Source organism: Cibotium barometz, chromosome 10 (genome assembly GCF_041138505.1).
Source record: "Cibotium barometz isolate CiBa-2024 chromosome 10, ASM4113850v1, whole genome shotgun sequence".
NCBI classification, from domain to species: domain Eukaryota; kingdom Viridiplantae; phylum Streptophyta; class Polypodiopsida; order Cyatheales; family Cibotiaceae; genus Cibotium; species Cibotium barometz.
Window position 1 is genome coordinate 16,506,330 of NC_141055.1, and position 24,668 is coordinate 16,530,997.

Genomic DNA, 24,668 nt, shown 5'->3' on the forward strand with positions numbered 1-24,668 from the left:
TGTCTAGATATATATAAGAAATTTCCATCAACTTAACCAGGAAATCTCTCAAAATTTCCCATATATATGGTAAAGTTCACTATATAGGGAATGAACAAAAGTGCCTTGTGTCTGTCTTCCCCACATCACCTCTCATCCTACACGTGCTTCATCCCCCCTTCCTTCCCCGTATTGCCTAGGGAAAGAAACCATCATCTCCCTTACTGGCCCCATCCCTTCCCCATCCACCTTCAGGTGAACCCAGACAATGGACCTCTTCATTGACCTTCCCATTTCCCACTCCCCCATCTCGAATAACCCTACCCCAAGTCCGCAACCAATAGCCCGATCTGATTTTCCTCGACAACTTCCTCCCCACCTTCAAGACTTCTCCCTCGTTTCTGCTTGTCCTTTTCCAACCGATCTAGCCACCCTTTCTATTGCCGAAGCCTCTCTGTACTGGCCTGAATCGAAAGTTTCCATTGTTGCAGAGGATCGTTCAAAATGCACTGGGCCCCCTACCTCCTGGCCATAAATAGTAAGTGGGTCTTTCGAGTTAAGTACAATAAGGATGGTTCTATTGACAAGTTCAAAGGTCTTTGGTCACTCACAGATTCACTGAACATGTTGTCATTGATTACACACATATATTCGCACATGCTATCCGCATTGTCTCCATTCGCCTTCTCCTCCCCTGGGCCACTATCCATAATCTTAACATTCATCGAATGGATGTCAAAACATATTTTTGACATGGTGATAACGACGAAGAGATCTATCTCTAGCCACCCGTGGGTTTTTCTTGGCCCAACAACCAAGTTTGTCATCTCAAGAAAGCCATGTATGGCCTCAAACAAGCTTCCCACCTTCTGAAAATTGACAGCTACTTCCTCACTACTAGGCTTCAACGCAACTACAGTGACCCAAGCCTCTATATTTCCACAACAAAGGACCTCGGCTTCCCTCTGATCTCATTCTACTTTGCAATGATGAGAGTCGACTCCATCCATTGAAGGAAGACTTACAAACACAATTTGCTATGACCGATTTCCGTACATTGCATTACTATTTCGGTATCCAAGTCTCTCGCGAAACAAAACAAGGCACCACCTTTCTCCATCAAGAGCGTTGCATCCACATCATGCTCTCACAATACAACATGCACACATGTAGTAATATCAGCACCCCTATAGACCCTAATGAAAAATTGAATGCCGCCGATTGTCCCTCCACGCCTGAAGAAAATCTTAACATGAATGGCATACCATATGTAACCTTGTGGGATCACCCATGTAAACAATGGTACGTACCAAACTTGATATTGCACATGTTCTAACTAAGTTGGCTCAATTCATGGCCAATCCTAGACATCCACATTGGATCGTAGCAAAGAGGGTTATGCGGTACCTCAAAGGGACAATCATTTAGCATCTGATTCCATAACACCAGCCCTACACTCCAAGGATTTTCAAATTCAAACTGGGCTCGCGATCTTGATGATTGTACGTCTACTAGTGGGTATATTTTCATGCTTGTGTATGGCATAATTTCTTGATCATCAATGAAAGAACGCTCAATCGCCCTCTCAAGTAGTGAAGACGAATACATTGCCCTTTGTCAAGCATCCAGGAACACATCTAGTTAACCACGATTTCCAAATATTGAGATCAAAACTTCCTTTACCCACACAACCCTCTTCAGTAAAAACCAAGGTTGTATCTATTTTTCCGAAAATGGATGCAACCACAGATACGGTAAGCACATAGAGCTTCCATACCATTATGTCAGGGACTTGGTACAAAAAAAACTTGTCAACATCCAACATTTTCCAACAACAAATATGCAAACTGACACTTTTACAAAAGCTCTTTCCAAAGACCGCTTCCATACCTTACGAGATGGAATTGTGTTGTCCCTTAGTTTGTGGATTGAGGGAGGGATTTTGACCCATTGCCTCATTGGGTCATCATCACTCCAGCAACTAAGGATCCTTCCCGAACATCTACCCTCGAGTGTGTTCCAACAAATGCATGAAGGTGCTTCTTGGTGTACAACCCTATCAAGGCATATAGAGCCTTTGCATCTTTTCTTGCATGTCGAGAGATCTTGTCTTGTCTCCACTTTTCTCGTTAGCGGCTTGCATATTAAATTTTTTAAAGCATGCTTAAAGGAAAGATATTCGAGGAATCAAAAGTTTCATACAATTTTCCACCTCTATATGTATTTTATCAAAGATAATTAAAACATTATTATGAGTTTAGAATAGTTCAATCATCACTTACACTAGTCTCACAATCTAATTTTCTTTCGGATGGAGTGTTAAATTACCACGTATAGGCGAGATTCTGATTTGTATTTTTTTCAATAAAGGCTTGCTCTTTACAGTCATTCAGTCCATTAATTTAAATATATCCCTCATTGAGTTTTTGCTTGTCTAAGTTGTTAAAGTGTCATTACATGAAATATGTTAAAGGAAGCTATAGCTCCAAACCACGTTCTACCTGCCCATGTAGCTTCTAACTAGATTATGAGAATACATTCTCTTAAGCAAAAACTAAAGAGACTTGTTTATTAGCACTGCCCCTAAAGGGGAAAGGCTGAAGCAAGGATTCAAATTTTGAATCCTTTCCCTTAGAAAATGGTTTTTCTAACAGATGGTAGCCATGTTGGAGTGGCTACTATCAGCTAGATTTCTTTCCATACTCTTACACAAGTGTGCAAAATCACGTGAGCGCTGTCTCGCTTTGAAGGTAGTTTTTTAATCTTCGTAAAGGTAATTGCTGGTGGGTCTAATTGAAATGTAGTGTATAAGGGGATGTGGTGTTTTATGGATGTGTAGGATGGTTTTTTGGTCAAGAGTTCTTTGTCTTTTCTTTGAATGTAGGAGGTGGTGCTGGTAATTGGTATGAAATCTATTTAGGGAGATGGTCAGTCTAGTATGCATGTGTCGTACTTATATGGATTTTTTCTATCGGCGCATTGGTCCAGACATGGTCAAGGAAAGAATTGTATATTGTAGTTGGATTTGAGTTTGTCAAATATAAGTGATTTACCATTAATGCATGCCTTAATCTTACACTTTAGTGTTTTTAAGGAATAGTAAAAAAGAAACCCAAAAAAGATGTGCATGAAGACCACACAAGGTCCATTGGACCTAATCCTTCCTTACAAAAAGTAGCGTTTTCATGATTTATTAATAATTATAATGATGGCCAAACATTGACTATTTTGATGGTTTAAGTATGAATACACCATTGTGTGCTTGGTCTTGTCTGCAAAAGTAGGTAGAGTACATGAGTTCACATGGGCACTTCCTCTTGGACTATTAGTTTATATGAATGAGATTGTGTTCTTCAAATCAAGAACTTTTACTTGGAATCTAGCATCATAAAGTTTCCTTTTTTGCATCATAATCCACTTTTCACAAGCAATATCATAATCAATTTGTCACGATCAGTATCATAATCAATGTCATAATTGTTCAATTTCTCATAATTAGTAACATAATCAGTATCATAATCCACTTCTCATAATCAATATCGTAATGAACGACATAATATATTGGTCTCTAAAAATGAACATCATCACCAGGATGATATTTCAATTTCTCATAATCAATTTCTTAAAACTAGCATGCTATTTCAAGCGACATTCAATGGATATCTCAAATGATAAGTTTCATATGATAGTTTTATAGCTTCATGGTAGTTTTTCTAGCTTTTTCATGCGCTCTTTTTTCCATGCATTTTCTTAACTAAAAGGTACAATATTTTTAAAAGTAGAGTCGGTATAAATGAACATAAATAAACTCTTTTTTTAGTAAGAGTCGGCATAAATGAACATAGCCAAACTATATACCATTTGAGTAAATCTTGTAGTACTTTGTGTTCTTCCAATGAAGAACTTTTTCTTATAATCTAGCATTATAAATTTTTGTGTTTTGCATCATAATCCACTTCTCACAATCAATATCATAATCAATTTCTCATAATAATTATCATAATCAATGTCATAATTGATCAATTTCTTATCACCACTCACCTAACTAATTTCTCATAATCAATATCATAATCCATTTCTCATTATCAATATCATAATGAACGTCATAATTGGTTTCTCAAAATTAGCATCATCATGACCATGATATTCTAAGTGAAATTAGATTAATATTTCAAATGACCATAAGTTCCATATCAAAGTTTATAGCTTCATGGAATGTTTTTGAGCTTTTTCAAGCATTTTATTATCTCCCAACTTCTTTTCATGCAATTTTTTACTCAAAGGTACATTTTTTTTTCAAAATGAGTAAGCATAAATGAACATTTTTTTTTCAAAATGAGTAAGCATAAATGAACATAGACAAACAATATACCATTTGAGAAAATCTTGGAGTATTTTGTGTTCTTCCAATCAAGAACTTTTTCTTGGAATCTAGCATCAAAAATTTGCATTTTTTGCATCAACATAATAATCAATTTTTTAGGATCAATATAATAATGAATCTCATAATTGATCAATTTCTCAGAATCAGTAAACACACTACATGGCATTGCCCATTTTCTGACACCATCTACCGGCACGAAAATGTTAGGGGAGTCGATACTATACTGAAGATATATTAAAGTCGGTATATACCGACCAAAACAAACTTAAGTCAATATATACCGACTTACTTTTCCGCATAAAACAAAGCCGGTATACGCCAACTTTAAGGGTTCTTTATATCGAAACGACTATTTTTTTTCCCACAAAAGGTTCAGTATATATTGACTTTTAGGGTAACGTATACCAACTTTTAGGGTTTAGGGCTTAGGGTTTATACCCTCAAAAGGGTTGGCAGAGTCACTCAAAGTATAGGAACCATGTGCACATAGGAAAACTGGATTATGACCTGGTTAGAAAATGTTTTTGGATTGCTTGTCATGGGCAATAAATTCACCTCCACCATGGTCATCCACAAGAAGCTCGTGGGGATTCTAAATTTTGAGGGTGGCAAGACATACAAAGGTGGAGTACATTTCAGTGACATCCTAGACAACAATTTTGATAAGCTCGCCTGTGCACTGAAGCTGATAAGAATGTAAAGGTCCGATCTAATATGGGCCATCCGATCGCCTGTGCACTGAAGCTGAAGCTGATAAGAATGTAAAGGTCCGATCTAATATGGGCCATCTGATCATACACTATTCATCCGATCCCCATGCTACAATCAAATCCCTCATCTTCCTCCACTCATCAAATCGACAGTGAGCCCATTCGTCCTTCAAAAAACTTTTATTATTCCTCTCTACCCTCCCTAGAGCCATAAAATAAAACCATTTATTCCTGTCTATCCTCCCTCCTTTGCCGCTCGCATTACGTGGAGGGGGGGTAGAGAGGAATAAATGGATTTATTAATCCGCTCTCTCTCTACTGGACCTGCCCCCCCATCACTCCGCTCTCTATGGGACCTGCCCCTTCCCCCCATTTGGCAACCCTGCAGGCTTTTTATAGCTACTCGTAGTGCCTCTCCCGGGTCTTCCATAAGGTTCTGGTCTCTAGGGGCACTAACTCTAAGGCTAACTTTTCTCTTTATTATTTTCCCTCTCTATCTTATGTTAATTTTGCTTGCAACAAGCATCTTATGTTAATTTTGCATGCAGCAAGCGATTGCTTGCTAATTGTTGCTATTCCCATTTTCTTCACGCCAGCATATTAAAATCTCTTTCTTTTCTCCACTAGACATAAAAAGAAACATAGTTTCGTGCCCTTTTGTGTTCAAACACGCAACCTTTTGAACATAATAAACATGAGGTAGACTATGTATGAAGAACGACATGATTTGATTAATAAATTGGCACTTTTTGCACATGATATGTGTTGAAAGACATTCTACACGCTTGGGCATGAACGTAAGCATGCCAGGAAAAAAATTAAATAGTGGATAAGCATGGCTTCTCTATCTTTATATCTACTAACAGTAAAGGTGTGCCACGCGGCAATATATGTTTGAAAGGACGACACAACCCTTCAAGGAACACATGTCCAAGGGTTATGCCTTTCCTTGAATGATAAGTTGTATCTCATTTAAAGGACACACCTCCATATTGTAATTATTGATGTGACTTTCCCCAAGAGGCAAGCACGTATTCTCATGACGAGGGTTGAGACCCTTTCACTTGTGCCTCTCCGATTGCTATAAAGGGGACACAAAGAGACGTCTGTTCCTCCACTTTTCAATGAAGAAAGAGCTGTTTTAAGACATCAAAAATCAGTCCCTAGATGGCTCTTGTATACAATTCGGGACAATTAGCAAGCTCAGCCCTTGGCTGCCTGCATCGAAAGATCCAGTCATCAAATGCAAAGTGATTTTCTTGATGCTGCCCTTCTTGCAATGAAGAACCCTTATGTCATAAAGATGCCTTTGATAGCAAGGAGTGGATGCCAGCTGTGCAATCTGAATTGGATTCCATTCACAAAAAATGGCACTTGGGACTTACGCGATCTACTCTTGGCAAACATGGCATAGGTAGTAAATGGGTATATAAGTTGAAATACAAAGCAGATTGTAATGTTGACCGGTTTAAAGGCTATCTTGTTGCCAAGTTTATGCTTAACAACAAGGGATTTACTTCGAGGAAACATTTGTCCCCACCTCTTGGATCACTACTATCAAATGTGTCATTGCCATAGCAGTTAGTAAGCTTTGTGAAATGCATTAGCTTGACATCATCAGTGCCTTGCTTCATGGTGGTTGCAAGAAGTCTATTTGAGGTTGAGGGTTCTGAAAACAAAGTATGCCAGCTGAAAAAGGCCCTCTATGGATTGAAGGGCATGGTATGACAATATATACTCTCATTTATTATACCTTGGTTTACAGAACTATCCTACTGAGGCCACTCTTTATGTCTGGAAGATGGGATTAGATTTTTGGTTTCAGCCTCTCTGGTTTGGTTGTAGATATCTAATTAGCATAACAATCATATACAGTTTTCTGTTATCTTCTATAAAAGGTGTTATTTAACTGAGTACTTTTCAAAATCCACATGAAATCTTCGTCAAAACGCAATTAGATATATTTCATTAATTTCTGTGCAAGTGTATGGGTGGGACAAACACCCACCGTGTAATTTTTCATCCTTTGAAAGATAGAGCGGCTGGTGAGGACAGCACTAATAATAACACTAAGTCCAGGTTCTGTCAAAACAATGTCAGATGCACTTCTGGCAGCATCTGGTTGCATCTGCCACAGCAATCCCAATATCTGCTTTTTTAATGCCGGTGCATCATTTACACCATCACCAGTCATCCCACATATATGTTTCTTTGCTTGAAGACGTTTAACAATTTCGTATTTATGTTCTGCCCGAGCAAAGAAGATGAAGGGTACATGTTTCTACCCATCCCAAGTCGTCGGCCAGTTTCTTTAGCTATAGCAAGCTGATCACCTGGTTGTCATGTCACTCTAATGACACTCAGCACTGATTTTTCTAGTACAAATAAATCAGCCCTGCTGTTCTAAATGCACTTAAGCTCATTCAAGTCATATGAAATAAATTCCCATACAAGTACATGTAATCATCTTGACATTCACCCCAAGATTCAGAGCCCTACGGATTGTCTCTGCACTGTCGTGACGAGGAGGATCAAACAAGGGCATCAACCCTACAAATTGCCAAGGCCCTCCAGGACTTTCTTTTGAGCCCTCTGGTACTTCCTGAACAAGGATTAAATTTCAGCTTTGTACAAAATTCAGTGTCTTATTAAAGTTATAACATTCAGCATCAAACTTGCCTGCTGTGCTATTGCCAGGGACCGAAGCCCACGTTGTGCGAATTTATCTATAACAGCATGGACTCTGGATTCAATTTCTGCTTTGTAGTGCCAGAATCTGCATCATCCCCAAGTTTCTTGTCGAGAATTACTTTCAGACAGATAGAATCTTATAAGGACTTCAACTCAGCCAATGCTTATACCTGCTCAGGTGCTCCCTTACTGACCCGGTGCATTTTTCCCTCACTATCATAATAAGTAAGTGCAGTCCGCTTGTCTGTGGGATTAAAAGGCAGAAAGTGAACTTCTCGAATACCTGCACGTGCCTGATAGGACGGATTGGGGGAGAGAAGAAGTCAAGAAATCTGATAGACCAGGATTTCAGAAACAAATCTACTGAAACATAACTGGGCTAGCTTAAGGTAATGGAAGACCTCTTTAGGGTCAGCAAGCATTCCAACAATAGCTGCATCAATTGCATCTTGATTTTCTGTCTGGGATGCCCTGGCAGCCATTAAGACCACAGTATCCTTCTCAACATTTTTGGGAAAGACCTGTTGAGAAAAGTCTTTCAAAATCCATTTAGTCAAGAACATTAATAATTGGCCATCCCTGTAAAAGCTATGTTCTGTCCTAACCTCAATTAGATTTTTGTCCACAGTAAGCTTGTTCAATGTCAAAGTGCCAGTCTTGTCACTGCATAATACATCCATTCCAGCCATCTCTTCAATTGCAGTCATTCTTTTAGTGATTGCACCCTGAAAGATGAATGAAAGGCATTAAAACCCCAATCTAAAAATGCTTCATAGATAAGATAAAATTCCAGACAAAATTGCTAGCAACAGATACATTCAGAGGAGATCGGTTTTACATGTATGGGCTAACAAGCCGTACATATAGAAATGACACACACATTTAGAAAAGCTCCATTTCACATACACGGGCTAACAAAAGCATGCAACTAAAGCAAATGAAACAGGATAGCCATTTCGACAAAATTCAGACAGAAAAGTTGTAACAAGTGCAAGGACAAACAATTTCAAAATTACCAGCAACAGAGATCAAGATGTCAGATACATTCAAAGGAGATCAGTTTTACATCATACATGTATGGGCTAGCAAGCCATACATATAAGAATGTCACATACATTTAGAAAAGCTCACTTTCACATAAATGGGCTCAACAGGAAAAATTGAAACAGAAAAGTTGTAACCCAAGTGCAATGACGTAAACAATCAGGATGAGCAAGGAAAAAGATGTGACTAGACAGTATTCAACTTGACAAATATTCATGTGTGACTTCACCAACAGTATGTGAAAAATTAGCAGGATGTGACAGAAAGCTATGAGCATTTGTGGCTCGACATACAAAATAATTTGCTTGGGAAAACAAGTTGTGCAGAATGACTCAATTATTTGGAGAGCTGAATTAGGTAAGAAAAATACCTTTTGGAAATGTCCAACTTGATTTGTAGTATCCACAAGATGTGCATCTTTGCCAAGGAATGTGTGTACTCCAGTGGCAATTACAACAGCTTCAATCTCACCCTGTTTGCATGTAGAACCTGAATAGACACCATCCCCTGGATTTTTTGTGACTGGGAGTGATTCTCCAGTAAGAGCAGACTGACAACAAGAAATCCAAATTAAGGACCACTTCTACACATTCAAATGTATTGATACTTTTTCAGCATAACTGGAGACTTGCACCTGGTCAATTTTCAAAGGATCGCCATCCAAAAGGCGTGCATCTGCTGGAACGATGTCACCCAGTTTAATACTGATAACATCACCTGGAACCAATTCGGACGCATCTTCATCCATCCATTTTCCATCACGAAGCACCTGAGATACATCCTTTCAGAGTCTGAAAAAGATGTTTTTAATGGATTCTCTAAATAAGCCACCCAGAAGGCATGGCAAAGTACATTCCACAGGAAAAACATGAGACTCAAACTTCAAACTTGACACTTGTGTGGAATACAGTACCACATCATTCAAGGCGAGTCATAAAAATCAAAGTTCCCTTTCTGAGGAGCAGAATTATTGCCCATGAGCAAAAATAACCATGGAAAAGATAGAACACAAGGCAAACATGTCTTTCATGTTATACTATTTTGAATTGTAAAAGGTCTTTCATCAAGTCTTTTCACAAGATCAAACTCTAGAGGTATGAAACATTGACAAATGTGAGAAAAGGTATTTTGTCCCTCTAGTCTGCCTGCCATGAGGCCTGAAAGGGTCTCACTCTTCGTGAGGGACTCACAGGCTCCATATGAACACTGGAAATCGCATAGCTGATGTTGCTTTCTCAGTGTCTAACACAGCTCACAGCCAGACAACTTTCTCTCAGTCATAATACCTTCTCTTGCAAACTACGAACTTTCTTGGCACTGACCTGTAAGCCACAACCAAGGGATAGAAACAGAAGCTATATTGTTAAGGCAACAATGCACAGAGAGGCAAGTAATGAGAGAGAACTTAACGTTTGTAGGAGAGATTTTTTATCACACAAAATGATAGACCTAGACAAAAGGAAAAAAGGAAAAAAAAACAGGTCTAAGATTCCGCATCCCAAGTGGAGGGGAAAAAATAGTGTAAATCGAAATTCTGCACACCTGATTGCTAAAGCTTGAACAAAAAATTTGGCCTCCAAATCAAGTTTGTGATTATACCACATTGCCTTAGCATTATTCTCAACATCTAGTTATGCAGCATTTATTTGGAGAATGAACAACTGAGGAGAAAAGCAAGCCTTGAAACATGGAAGACCAAATATGTAGCACTTAATTGGTTTCCTCACATATTGATTCCTTCTCTTTCCCCACCAAATACATGCCACTTCAGTTGAACAGTCCACCCTCTCTGTTGAACACAAATGGAAGAACTGGATCAGCAAGTACCAGGCTCTAATTATAAAGAAGATGGCTCTTGTAGAAGACACCGCTACAGGTTGGTCATCTGCACTGTTAACCTATTCTTACACTTCACAGCTTTGTATTGTCAAGAATATGGGCCGGGATCACATGCCTTTTGATTTCATGCCCCTCGTCTGATTACCTCTCAAAAAGTCACAGCTTATTGGCATGGATTCTCAAAATTTGTAAACTTCTTGCCAAGGAAATATATAAAATCTTTGGCTGAACACATCGAGCCAGGTTAACGACTACCATACTCGTTTATCTATAGATATTAAGAGTAAGCAATGGTTTGAAGGCTTTTAACCTAGTTTTTCAAGAAGACTTTAAAATGCTGCTTGCCCTCCAATTACCGTAGAGAGTCTTGAATAGTAAGGAGTGCATCTACCGATCCCTTCTATTATGTCTACTTTAGGATGCATTTGATAAACCCCATTGATCATTGAAATCTCCTTAAGGTAAAGGTTGTGATGCTGTCCTCTATCATCATCTCTGCTCCTTATTACTATAGGTCATGGCACCAACAACGAACACGTTTCTACACGATGTAAGAACATGGAGCTGGGAGCAAGCATGTGGTGGGTGTCCCCTTTGCTCTCAGACCAAGAAAATCATCCTTGGCCCTAAATTGTGCACTTACATCTTCAACAACCACAATCGAGCCAACAGCTCCACCTTGTTTTAACATTCTCACTGATTTACATTTCATCAATAGTGATGAGGAGTTCATTCCTGGATTGTGTAGCCTGACTCAAATATCTTCACCAATCCAACCACTACTCAGTCATCTTCTTCTCGTAATCTAGTTTTGAGTATATTTTGTTACAATGAAGTAGTATATTTTCTTCTTAGGCTTTGTTCTTGCTAGGATTAGTACCCTTGCTAGCAGTTCAGTACAGCCTTCTTTGAATTAAGCTGTCCAAATAAATCATGCCCACCGCCCACTGCGGTGGAAATTAAGCTGTCCAAATAATCATAAATCATCAGGGCTCTAGTTAATTTTACATGCCAGTGAGGTGACTGAATCGTGCTTTGTAATGATGCCACCGCAGTGTGACTGAATCATGCCTTGTAATTAAGTCTTGGATGCCACCACGGTACCCGATGAATTGAGATGTCCAAATAAATCATGCCCACCGCCCACCGCCCACCGCGGTGGCAATTAAGTCATCCAAATAATCATCAATCAATCAAAATCAGGGCTGCCACTTAATTTTACATGCCACCGAGTTGACTGAATCATGCCTTGTAATGATGCCACTGCGGTGATTGAATCATGCCAGCAAGCCAAACCTCAAAGCCATCAATTTCTCAACAACCAATCCCATTCTCCTTCACATGCTTGCCTTGCTCAAGAAATTTGCATGTAGGGAAACTCTCCCAACTTCATTGAATAATTATTCAGGTTGAGGATCCATTTTGGGTATAAGTCATATTGCATAGCTTGATAAGCTTTTTCTTTCTGGTCAGTCTCATCAGACGAGAAATATCATATCTGCAAATGTGAGTATCAAGAAAGACAAGTTTGAATCCTTTTTCCAAGTCGAGGAGGAAAGCCCATTTGTAGGCATGGAGGCAACTTATCCTCACAACTCCAACCTCCATCAACCCAGAGGAGAAAGCCCTTAACTTTTGGTGCAGACAGTCCTCTACCTTGGACGGGAAGAAATCAAACTTCTTGGATGTGCAGCAGAAGCCTTTTGGAGGAGATAGAGCTGGAATCTCCTGATTGTGCTAGGGGGAGTGGACACTAGACAGCACTTCTTGAGATCAATTGATCACTTTTCATCTCACTTTGAACAGACTATGCCTGTTCTAAGAATGTCAAGTTTTGAAGGCAATCTTCTTCTTTTTTTGTGATGTGGTATTCCTTCCATTCTTCTACACTTTGCTGGACCTATGTTGCACTAATACTGTAGTAGGTAGGTCAGTTGGTTAGAAAGTAGGACTCCAAAGCTCATTAAGATGGCTGCAACACTAAATCTTGCACATTTCCTCCCTTCCATTAAAAAACTTTGGTGTAGCTAGCTAGTTGACTAGCCTACGTGAGAGGTGAAAACAAAGGTTGGCTCATAGCCAGAATCTATGATAGATGGACCGATAGGAGGAAGCCAAATCTTTTGCAACTCTTGTTTTATAATGATTTTGCAACTCTGCTCTTGCTCAAATAATAGAAGTATCCTAACCCATAACACTTGGGCTCAAATGCAAGTGCACAAGATAGTGACGGAAGAACTTTTTGCATCATATATCACATGGAAGGTGAGCACCATGAAAGTGCCTTCATTAAGGAAGAGTCTTTCAAAGCAACATGACTTGAGTTGCTCCACTCTAACATTTATGGCAAAATGAGAATCAATTTCTTGGTTATTCCACAATATTTTCTTAGCCTCATCAATGACCTCAGCAAGAGCATTTACATATATATCTACATCTACTCCTAGAAAATCAACTCTTATTTAAGATTTGAAGATAATGATTTGCACACTTCAAAACTACTTGAAGATAATGATTTGCACACTTCAAAACTACTTGAGTTACTCCATTCTAACATAAATGGCAAGATGAGAATCAATTTCTTGGCTACAAAATATTTGCTTAGCCTCATTGATGACTCTAGCAATAGAATCTAGGAAAATGAATCATAAGTGTTTATGAAGCTTTTATAATGGTGTGATTTGGCAAAGAATGCAACAAAACAATCCCCAAAACCAATAGAGGAGATGGTTCGCCTCCAACAAGTTCATCAATAATAGAAATAGAAGGAGCATCAAGCTTCAATTGAGCACTGCATATGCCCAATACGATAATGGGATCACACACCAAAAAATAGTCAATTTTTGCAATGAATTACAAAAAATAGTGTAAAAACATAGTCAATTGTTGCAATGGATTACACAGGAAGGATCTTAATAACTCTTTCTAGTAAAAGAAATATACACAGCAATCAACAATGAAAGCCTACATATTTTTGAGCTTTTCATTACAACACATTTGTTCATGTCCTAACCAATGCAACACAAAGTGGGACTCAAGAGCACTAAATGCATCTTGATTGAATAAAATGAACATCTAACAAAGAACAACTATCTGATCCTATAGAATACCATTTTGATTGGCGTCAATGTTGCCTTCTAGTGTATAAGATTGCAGACTCATTCATCACTACTTCAGAGGCACCCCAAAACAACATTTAGAATCAAAAGAGGGCTATATGAATCAAGGTGATGCCCTTCAGATTACTGGCTACATTCCAAGCCTTTATCAGTATGAATAACATCAGTCCAAATACTGGCCAACGTCTGGGAAGGGTGGACCTGCACTCCCTCCATAGCCTCTGTACATCTAGCTCTCCAAATGTGCTAGGCTCCAATGCTGGCCATAATCTCCCAAGAAGTATCCATGGAAACTGCTGATGCTCTGAACTGCTGTGCCGGTACCACATCCAGAGTACACAACTCCGTGTGATGTCATCTGATGAAGATGGCCCAAGATGTGTCATGTCTCTCATAAAAGACCTGAGGCCCCGTAAGAGAAAGCCAGGCTACAGAGCCCCAAGTCATATGGAAGGGGTAGCATGTAAAATGAGTGAAAATCCTGGCAACCCCATACCAAATCCTCCTCGCCTGTGTACAATCCCATAAGCAATGCTGAATGGACTCTACATGGGAAGCACAATGAGGGCAAGAGGGATCTGCACCAAACCTCGATCTCCAGAGGTTCACTGCAATGCCTCCGTGAATGGACAACCAAAAAAACAAGGTGATCTTCCGATTCCTCATGGAGGTCCAGAGCCTTTTCTAGAAGCTGCTCCTCAAGTGAACGGAGATATCCTGACTCTCCCAGTGAAAAGCTCTGGATGGAGTGTGACCTAAGCTGCTGAATGGAACCTCCTAGCATTCCGAACTGTGAATCAGAAAAAGGGGATGGTCCTGTCTCTATGATGCTCATCAATCCACTCCCACTCCCCAGGATCCCAAGGAAGGTGCTTTATAGGGACACCCCCATAAAGCCACAGCCTCCAAGACCCTACTAAAAGAAGGTGGGGGTGAGGATCAATGTACTACTACGTCTCTGAACCTGTATCCAAGAAGGCCACCTGAAGTGTTTCTGAAGAAGTTCATGTCTTATCCAATCTGTGTCTTCTTGACAGGATGATAGTCTATCCCAAAGATCAGATCCTCTGAAGAAGTGCAAAGACTGCCATCATCCTGTACATCAAAAACTAGGGCATCCTGATGTGCCCCTCTAAAGGCAACTACCTGAAGGGGGATGTCTCCTCTTGTGAACTCTCCTGCCCAAATGGGTGTAGTGTCTGGCAAGTGCTCTGTGTCTGTCCACTCTACTGGTAGAGCTGCATCAATCTGTCATATCCTGCCCGCCGTACCCCTGAGATGACTGGTCAATCTACCCTGGGCCCCCTCATCCATAAGTGTAGTAAAAATCTTACGGTAGCAGCCACTCTCTCCCACTTGGACCACTGCATGTTTTAGATGTTGTATGTCATTAATGTGCCAAATATGGAGGGGGAAACTGATGGTTCTCCTTATGTGGAATGCAGATTTCTCTGATGAATATCCCAAGCCTGCAAAGACAATGGTATGGGTAGAGTTCTTACCTTTGTCCTTGGCCTTGTACCCGTTCATAGGAAAGCTAGGAGAAGCATTGGGGGAGGTAAGAATTGCGGACCACATGTGTGCATTATGGTGGATTCCAGTAAGGAGCAACCAGAGCATGTCCAAATAAACATGGGTTCGATTGGGGCACCGGTGATATTCAAGATAGGAGGATGCTTTCATTGTGGAGAAAAGTCCCATATAGCCAGAAACTACCCCAAAAATGAAAAGAAGACCAAGAAAGAAGACGAGAGTCTGCCCAATGGAGGATTGTCGAAGGGGAAGTAGGGGGAACAATCAAAGAGTAGATTGATCACGTCAAACCACTAGAGTGGAGCAAAGAACAACCAAAAAGTTGTCATGTAAAATAGTGAAAATACTATTACCAAATCAACAATATACGCCAAGCACATGCATGGAAACCAAGAGATGAGAGCTACAAGAACATTGGGTACAATATCCCCCCTCAAGGTGTGTGGCTCGTATCCAAACCTTGAGTATTTATAATATATTTAAAAATAGCCAAGAGCCAAAAAATAGTACAAAGCGTCCTTCTCCATACGAATAGAGTATCCTCAAAAAAAGATAAGGTAAAAATATGTCCTCTCTTGACCATTTACCCAAAAATATGTCCTCTCTTGACCATTTACAAAGCAATCCCAAAAATACCAAGCTTCTCACTTGGCCAATACATATCACATGTAATAAAAATAATCATCCACAAAATATCATGTAATGTGATACCAAAATGCCAAAACTCATGAATGCACTTTCCTTCTCCTCCAATCTAATCACTTGGAGTCACACTCAGATGCCGACACATTATTAGAACATGGAAAATACTAATGTATTAACATAATCAAACCAAGGCAACAAATAATCTAAATCACATAGATTACAAATGTCAAGTATTTCATATGCTCGGAAACACAAATCGATGAGGAGTAATCATAAACACATGAATGCTAATATACACATAACATCCCTCCTCAATGCAACCCATCAATCATATTTTGTATGCACGGGAATATTCCAAATAATATACCAATATTAATATCCACTTAAAATTGGTGAATGTCAGTGGGTTTGATTATAATTAGAGACGAGATCATGATAGGAATGAAAGAAAATCTCATTCATCCATGTAGCATCTTCAACTGGATGATTTTTTAATTTCAAAAGATAAGAATTATAAACTTTCCCAGTTCTAGTCTTCCTTTGTTGATGGTCAAGAATGCGATCAGGTTCCAAAATTTCCTCCTCATCATCAACAATTTTAGGTGTTTCCTCATAAATTGGATGCGTAGTCCTTTAAATGGCTCAAAGAAAATCACATGGAAAGAATTATGGATACGCCAATGGTCAGGCAAAACCAAACGGTAAGAAACATCATTAATTTTCTTTAACAACTTGAAAGGACCATAAAAAATTATGGATACGCCAATGGTCAAGAAAAAACCAAACGGTAAGAAACATCATTAATTTACTTTAACAATTTGAAAGGACCATAAAAACGTGGTGAGAGTTTTATTGAAGGTTTAACTGCAACACTTATCAAACATCTTTTCTCAATGTGAAATAGTGCCCATTCATCAAGTTTAAAAACTGGAAATTTTCTCTTTTTGTTAGCTTGGATGGCATACTTTTTCTAAGTCGCTTTGATGGATTCAGTGACTTGCTTAAGAATAACATCATAGTCTCTTGCAATATCATATTCAACTTGTATCCTTTGACTCATTCTCGTAATTGGAATCGATAAAGATTTTCCGTAAATTACTTCAAAAGGTGCTTTACTTGTGGCTTTGTGTGGCATATTATTGTAGGCAAATTGCAAAATATGAATATATTTGTCCCAACTTTTAGACTAACTGCCTACATAAGCTCAAATCATGTCTAGAAAAGTACCATTGGTAATCTATGTTTGTCCATTAGCCTCAAGATAAAAGGCAGAAGTAAAATATATTTTAATTCCAAAATTTTTAAACAAAGCTATCCAAAAGACACTACAAAACATTGAATCTCTTTCAGAGACTATCACCTTTCGCAAGCCACGATGAGTAAAAATATGCTTGATAAAGATATGGGTAGCTTGAACTGCAATTAGTGTGTTTTTGCAAGGTATAAAGTAGGCTTGATTACTAAATCTATCCACTATAGTTTAGATCATGTCATTCTAGTTTGAGGTAGTGGGTAGATCGGTGTGATAAAGTCCATTGAAATTTTTGCCCAAGATTGGGTAGGAATACGTAATGGCATCAATAATCTGGGAGTCTTTCCTTTGTATCTCTCAACTTTTTGACATGTCATACACTCCAAAACAACTTTAGCCACATCTTTCTTAATGCTAGGCCAATAGAAATCCCTAGCAGGGATTTCATTAACGTCTTCAATTTCGTGATCACGTTAACAAAACCTATTGTTTATATATTAAAATTTGGGTAGGAAGAGAGAGATATTCATAGTTTTCGAGTTACGAATCACGATATTATAAAATAAAACGTTTAGACAATATGATGTAAACTTTGATCCATGAAATACTCATGCCGTGTTAGCAACCAAGTATCGCATGGATCAAACACAATAAAAACAATACAAGTCAAATCAAACAAATTTACGATATTTTTTCGAACGCGTTAACGATCATATGCCGTAGTATGCAAGCAAATTTACGACATTTTTTCGACCGCGTTAACGATCAAATGTCGCAATATGCAAAAAACAATTTATGCACTAGTGGACGACACCAACTTGCCGCGTTAACGACAAAATGCCGCCCGATTCTATGGGAATACGAATAGGATACGAACATACACTGGCCGCGTTACCGACCATATGTCCGCATTTGACAAAGGGAAGGGAAGGGAAGGTGACATCGCCATAACGATACTATGCTTGCCGCGTTACCGACTAGTACCGCTACGGCGTGCCATACTTACCATAGGACACAGACTAGCCGCGTTACCGACTAAGTGCCCCAGGGTAAGCACCATTCCGAAGAATGGCCTTACACACACACCTGTCGTGTGGCGGACCACCCACATCCTGCCACGCATTGTGACAATGGGCGGCTGCCCGCACGAACACACACCCACACACACATCCCTCGTGTGGCGGACCACCCACATCCTGCCGCGCATTACGACAGTGGGCGGCTGCCCGCACGAACACACCCACACACACACACACACACATACACACACACAAGTTTCATTACCTGTGTATGCTGTCAGCAATGAACTCCCAAAGGGCCCCCCGGGCCCATATATATAGGAAATTGTACCCTGCCGGGCTACATGACGACCCCGCCGGGGTTTTCTTTTCCTCGGCGGGACCGCCTGGTATAGCAAAAGCCCGGTGGGATTTTATCCGGTTACCAGGTCGCTTGCCACCGGCCTTTTTGAGAACATGTTAACATGTTAACATGTTAATAACATGTTATTAACAAAAAAAAATTTGTGATCACGTGAATATAAAATCATTGATCCCTAGAGATCACTTGCAATGTAGTAGAAAATCCTCTATGACTCATATAAGGTGACTGATGCATCTCCTCTAAACTTGCTGGTGGTGATATGGCAAAGTAACACATAGTCTTTTTTTATAAAATAGATATCCATTAGTACAAGAATAATTCATAGTTGGATTCTAATTATTAGCTTCAAGTCTTTGCCAAACGTCTGTGAGGTCCTCATCACTGCCATACAAGTTCCTCACTGTGCAGAAACTTGTTGTATGCCTATTTCACAGAGATTTCAAGAGTGACAGATTATTTCCTATAGTCTATTTATGCAAAGGAGTCACAGGAAGTGACTGAGTGGTAGCATACCACTTTCACCAATTTTGTAGATATTTCCTGTGTGAGGCAAGAACTATGCGAGTGTATTTTTTGGGGTTCTTGACTTGCAGGCTTCACAATGTCAAATGATGGTCTATCAATGACGATTGTTGCCGACAAGCTCAACGGTACTAACTTCCACGCATGGAAGTTTAGATTGACAAATTACATCATGGGGAAAGGTTACTGGGGATTCATCATAGGAGAGGAAGCAAAATCAACATTGACTACTCCCCCTGCTGCTCCTATAGTAGAACGGTTGGCTGCATGGAAGACTTGGCATGAAAAGTCCAGTAAGGTTATGTATTGGCTGTCTTGCAATATTATAGACACAATGGTTTTGCATATTAAGGATGCCAAGTCACCAAAGGAGGCATGGGAAAACTTGAACAGGATCTATAGTACAAATACGCAGGCACGCAAGATGCATCTCAAGCAGGAGTTGCACAATGTGCAGAGACAAAATTTGGGCATCTTATTGCTCACTGAAGAGCAAAGAACAGGAGGTGCATCATCTTCACGTACTTCCAAAGAGTCTGTCTTCTACACTGATGTAGGTAGAGGTCGAGACAAGGGAAGAGGAGGCCGATTTGGTGGCCGAGGAAGAAATCAGCAGAATCAAGAAAATCAGTCCCATGGAGGAGGACGAGGAGGTCAAAGAGAAAGGGGGAGCCAAAGAGGCCGTGGAGGCTGGCAGAGAGGCCAAAACTCAAATAGTTCTGTTGAGTGCTATTATTGTGGGAAAAGAGGCCACATGGTAAAAGGCTGCTATCAAAAGCAGAATGATATTAAAAATGGGAAGCTGCAGTAGCAAGGCAACTATGCATCCACTAGTGATGACAGGAATGAGCACTTGTTTATGATACAGCACCAGAATTATTCGGTCATAGGAGGATGCAACAAAGAATGATGTCTGGTATGTTGATTCGGGTGCATCGAATCATATGATAGGCCATGCAGAATGGTTTCGTGATGCAAGAAAACTAGACAAGCCAGGAGTGGTTGAGACTGGCGACGATGACACTGTGCATCAGATTGCACATATTGGCAGTGTGCCTTTGTCCTTGCAGGATGGTAAGACAAAATGTATGAATGATGTGTTACATGTGCCGAATATCACAAAGAATCTGGTTTCTATTGGGAAATTAAACACAATATGTAGGTTATCTTTAACCCTCAAGGTTGCTTTGAAGAAGAACTAGCGCGTGATTGCTAGGGGAAAAAGAAATGGGTGAATGTTCACATTGGATGCAGACGTGCCTCAAATGAATGCAGCAATGTTTGTGCATGGAAAAGGGGTGATTACAGATATGGATATCTGGCATAAGAGGATTGGGCACGTCAATGTTCAAAGGCTGAAAACTATGCAGTCACAGAATATTGTTGGAGGTTTGCCAAATTCAAAGTGGATGGTATACACAAGGTTTGTGAAGCCTGTCAATTTGGGAAACATGCAAGGAGGCCATTTCCACGCCATGTAAAAGAGACTACCAAGCCTCTATAGTTGATACATTCAGATGTATAGCAAACCAAGACAGCCTCGATAGGTGGCTGTCATTACATTGATGATGACTACACTAGGAAGGTGTGGGTATACTTCATGAAAAATAAGAGTGAAGTATTCTCTCATTTTGTGAGTTTCATTGATGACTACACCAGGAAGGTGTGGGTATACTTCATGAAAAATAAGAGTGAAGTATTCTCTCATTTTGTTGCACCTCAGGGCATAAGTTGAAAAGGAAACATGCTTGTAGATAAAATGCCTAAGGTCAGATGGAGGGGGAGAGTACCTCTCAAATGAGTTCACAGAATATATGAAAAAGCATGGGATCAGATGGGAATACTCATGTAGTCACACACCTCAGCAAAATGGTCTTGTTGAGAGGAAAGCATGGGATCAGATGGGAATACTCATGCAGTCACACACCTCAGCAAAATGGTCTTGTTGAGAGGAAAAATAGGCATGTTGGAGAAGTTGGGCGTGCCTTCTTGAATGAGCATGGTCTACTAGATTATTATTGGGCTGAAGCAGTAGCAACTGCTCTCTATATCATTAATAGGACTCCCACTGCAACAATTCATGGAGTCACTCTAGAAGAAAAGTATACTGGCAGAAAAATAGATATTTCCCATTTCAAAGTTTTTGGTTGCATTGCATATATTTATATACCAGATGAGTTAAGGACCAAGTTGGATCCAAAGGCTTAGAAGTGTATTTTCATTGGGTATTCTCTGCAGAATCAGAAAGGGTATAGGTGCTACAACCCTTCAACATGCAAATTTCATGTGAGCAGAGATGTGGTTTTTTATGAAATGTGAGTAGCTAGTATGCCAAGTCAACAAATGTGGTTGATGTTGGAGATGCAGGAAGAAATGGGAATGATGTAGAAAATGTGCAACAATAGTCAGAGACTGCTAGTGATCTCCAGGGGAGTCCTCCATTACTTCTCATACATCTTGATGGTATGGTAGGTTGAGGTCAGGTGGGTCTCCACAAGTGAGTGCAAGTAGTGATACGCAGGTGTCACAAAAGGGAAAGGAGAAGGTAGATCAGCCCATTTTTTATGTTTCTGCAGGTCACTCCATTGTGGATGGAGAATCAAGTGGCTCGAATCAGAGTCTTGATGAGGAATTGGGAATTCCTTCTGTGGTTACTCGGTGTCAGAAAAACCAGGAATAATTCAGGCTTGCGCAGGTCTATGAGGGTAAGGCACCCTATTGATAGATTGAGGTATGATGGCTTCACTGCTCACCATTATGCATATATGGTGAAAGTCATAAAAGATGTTGAGCCCACTTGCTTTGATGGGGTTATTGGAAATGACAAATGGGAGAGCGCCATGGATGAAGAGATGGCTGCACTGATGCAAATAGAACTTGGGAATTAGTGCCTACACCAAATGATCAGAAATACAAGTGGGTTTATAAAGTGAAGCATAATGCAGATGGCACAATGAGCAGGTACAAGGCAAGGTTGGTTGCCAAAGGGTTTGCACATACCTATGGTATTGATTATGAGGAGACTTTCAGCCCGGCTGTAAGGATGGCAACTGTGAGAGTTGTCATTGCTATGGCAGTAGCAAGGAATTGGTCCTTGTATCATTTGGATGTCAAAAATGCCTTCTTGCATATGGCGTCTTGCAAGAAGAGGTATATATGCAGTAGCCACAAGACTATGTTGATGATGTCCACCCTGAGTATGTCTGCAGGTTGAAGAAAGCCTTGTATGGCTTGAAGCAAGCACCTAGAGCATGGTCTGACAAGATAGGGAAGTATCTTGTCACTATTGGGTTCCAGATTTCTGCTGCAGATTTCTCACTGTATGTGAGGAAAATAGAAAATGGGATCATGCTTCTTCTTATTTATGTGGATGACTTGATTTTGATAGGGGATAGTGATGATGACATCGAGCATGTCAAGATGCTTCTCAAACAGAAATTTGAGATGAAAGATTTGGGAGAGCTGAAATATTTCTTGGGCATTGAGGTGATTCGAACCTCAAGGGGTATTTGTCTTTTGCAGAGGCAATATGCATTGGACATGCTGTCCAAGTATGGGATGATAGCATGCAAGCATTTCTGTGTCATTGGAGGAGAATGTCAAGTTGAGTGCAGATACAGGCGATCCATTGGAAGACCCTACTATGTACAGGCACATAGTAGAAAGTTTTATTTACATGACTATCACCAGACCAGATCTGCGTTATGCAGTTGGGTTGGTGAGTCAGTTTATGCAGGCACCACGGAAGCCACACTTGGATGAAACCAGGCGCATACTTCGGTACATCAAGTCTACTCTTCTTCAGTATGGACTTGTTTTATGAGGCTGGATTGTAGGCAGAGCTGCATGGGTACACACATGCTGACTGGGCTGGTAGTATTACAGATAGGAGATCTACTAGCGGCTTTATGTTTTCTCTTGAGAGTGCTGCTATCAGTTGGAGAAGCAAGAAGCAGCCTACGGTGGCTCTTTCAAGCACATAGGCAGAGTACAGAGGTGCAGCGATGGCTTCATGTGAGGTAGCTTGGTTACGAAAGCTACTCTTGGATATGGGAGATCAGCACAGGGACCCATTGTCATTTATTGTGACAACATGAGCAGCATTTAGTTGGCTAGCGATCTAGTATTTCATACTAGAACCAAGCACATTAAGGTGCACTATCATTTTGTGCGAGAGGAGGTTCTAGCACATTTTGTTGATTTGGTTTATGTCAGCATAGAGGATCAGGTAGCTGACATTTTCATGAAGGCATTGGGCACAGAGAAGCTGCACAAGTTTAGAAACCTGCTTGGTGTACAGGACATGGGGTTGATCCTGAGGGGGAGTGTTGAGATATCAAGCTCAACACATCATGAGATGCCAGGGTGATGGTTGTGCATTGATGTCACCGATATGTTGGGTGAGATGCGATTTTTATACCATATCTGAATAACAGCTGTATAATAGCTATGTATATCGACATGCATTTAGTGGCTTAGTTAGTATACCACTAGTATAGCTTACTTGAGTTTGGTTAACCAAGATATAGCTTGGTATCTTTTCTATGTATTGTATTATTTGGCTTTCAACTAGTAAGAAGATGAAAGAGTTTTCAGCCTCCATCTTTGTGTGAGCCTTCCCCTCTTGTCTTGTGTGTGAGAAATCTTCTTGTGAGCATCCTCTTCTCTCTCCCACTATCCATGATAGTAGGGGGTGATTGCTAGATTGGAGGTGGTGCTAGGGCATAGGTGTCCATCTAGGGCTTAAATGTATGCCACCTTGGAAACCTTAGCCATAGACCTATATAAAGGGGAGTCCCCCCTCATTTTGTACTTATCTATTCAGTTTCATCTTGTCACATCAATACATTGGAATGGTCACTTGATCTTTTTCTCCTCACGTTGTCTCTTACTTGAAAGCTCCATTCCCCTTATGGTGTGACCTCCCTTTCCCAACATTAACATTGTTAATTACCAGTTGTGATGGATGACAATTTGAAGTTGCATCGAAGTTGTAATTGGAGTGCACGAAATTTGCATGACAATTCAAAGTTCTAATTACAAAGCACAAAAGTTTTCATGACAATAGCTTGCATGCAATACAAAGTTCAAGAAACTTGAAAGCAAGAGAAATTCAAAATTAAAAAGCAAGAGGAATTTGAAGTTGGAGAAGTTCCAATTGCATGCGATACAAAGTTCAAGTAACCGGCCCACCAATCCATTTTATAGAACCAGAAATGTGTGATACACTGGCACCCTAATGATTATTTGGACTACTTAATTGCCACCGTGGTGGCATCCAAGAATTAATTACCAGGCATGATTCAATCACTGTGGTGGCATCATTACCAGGCATGATTTAGTTACCACGATGGCATCATTACAAGGCACAATTCAGTCACCTCATTGGCATGCGAAATTAAGTGGCAGCCCTGATTTTGATTGACTGATGATTATTTGGGCGACTGAATTTCCATTGTGGTGCCCTCTAAGACATAATTACAAGGCATGATTCCAGAAGTTGCAGCTCTGATTGATGATTATTTGGACAGCTTAATTACTAGGCATGATTGATGATTATTTGGACA

General features: G+C 40.0%; 1 pseudogene; it reads right to left on the bottom strand.

Annotated features, from left to right (window-relative positions):
- Positions 1 to 360: 360 nt before the first annotated feature.
- On the bottom strand, positions 361 to 14,550 carry LOC147634598 (plasma membrane ATPase 1-like; annotated as a pseudogene).
- Between the last annotated feature and the right edge of the window lie 10,118 nt (positions 14,551 to 24,668).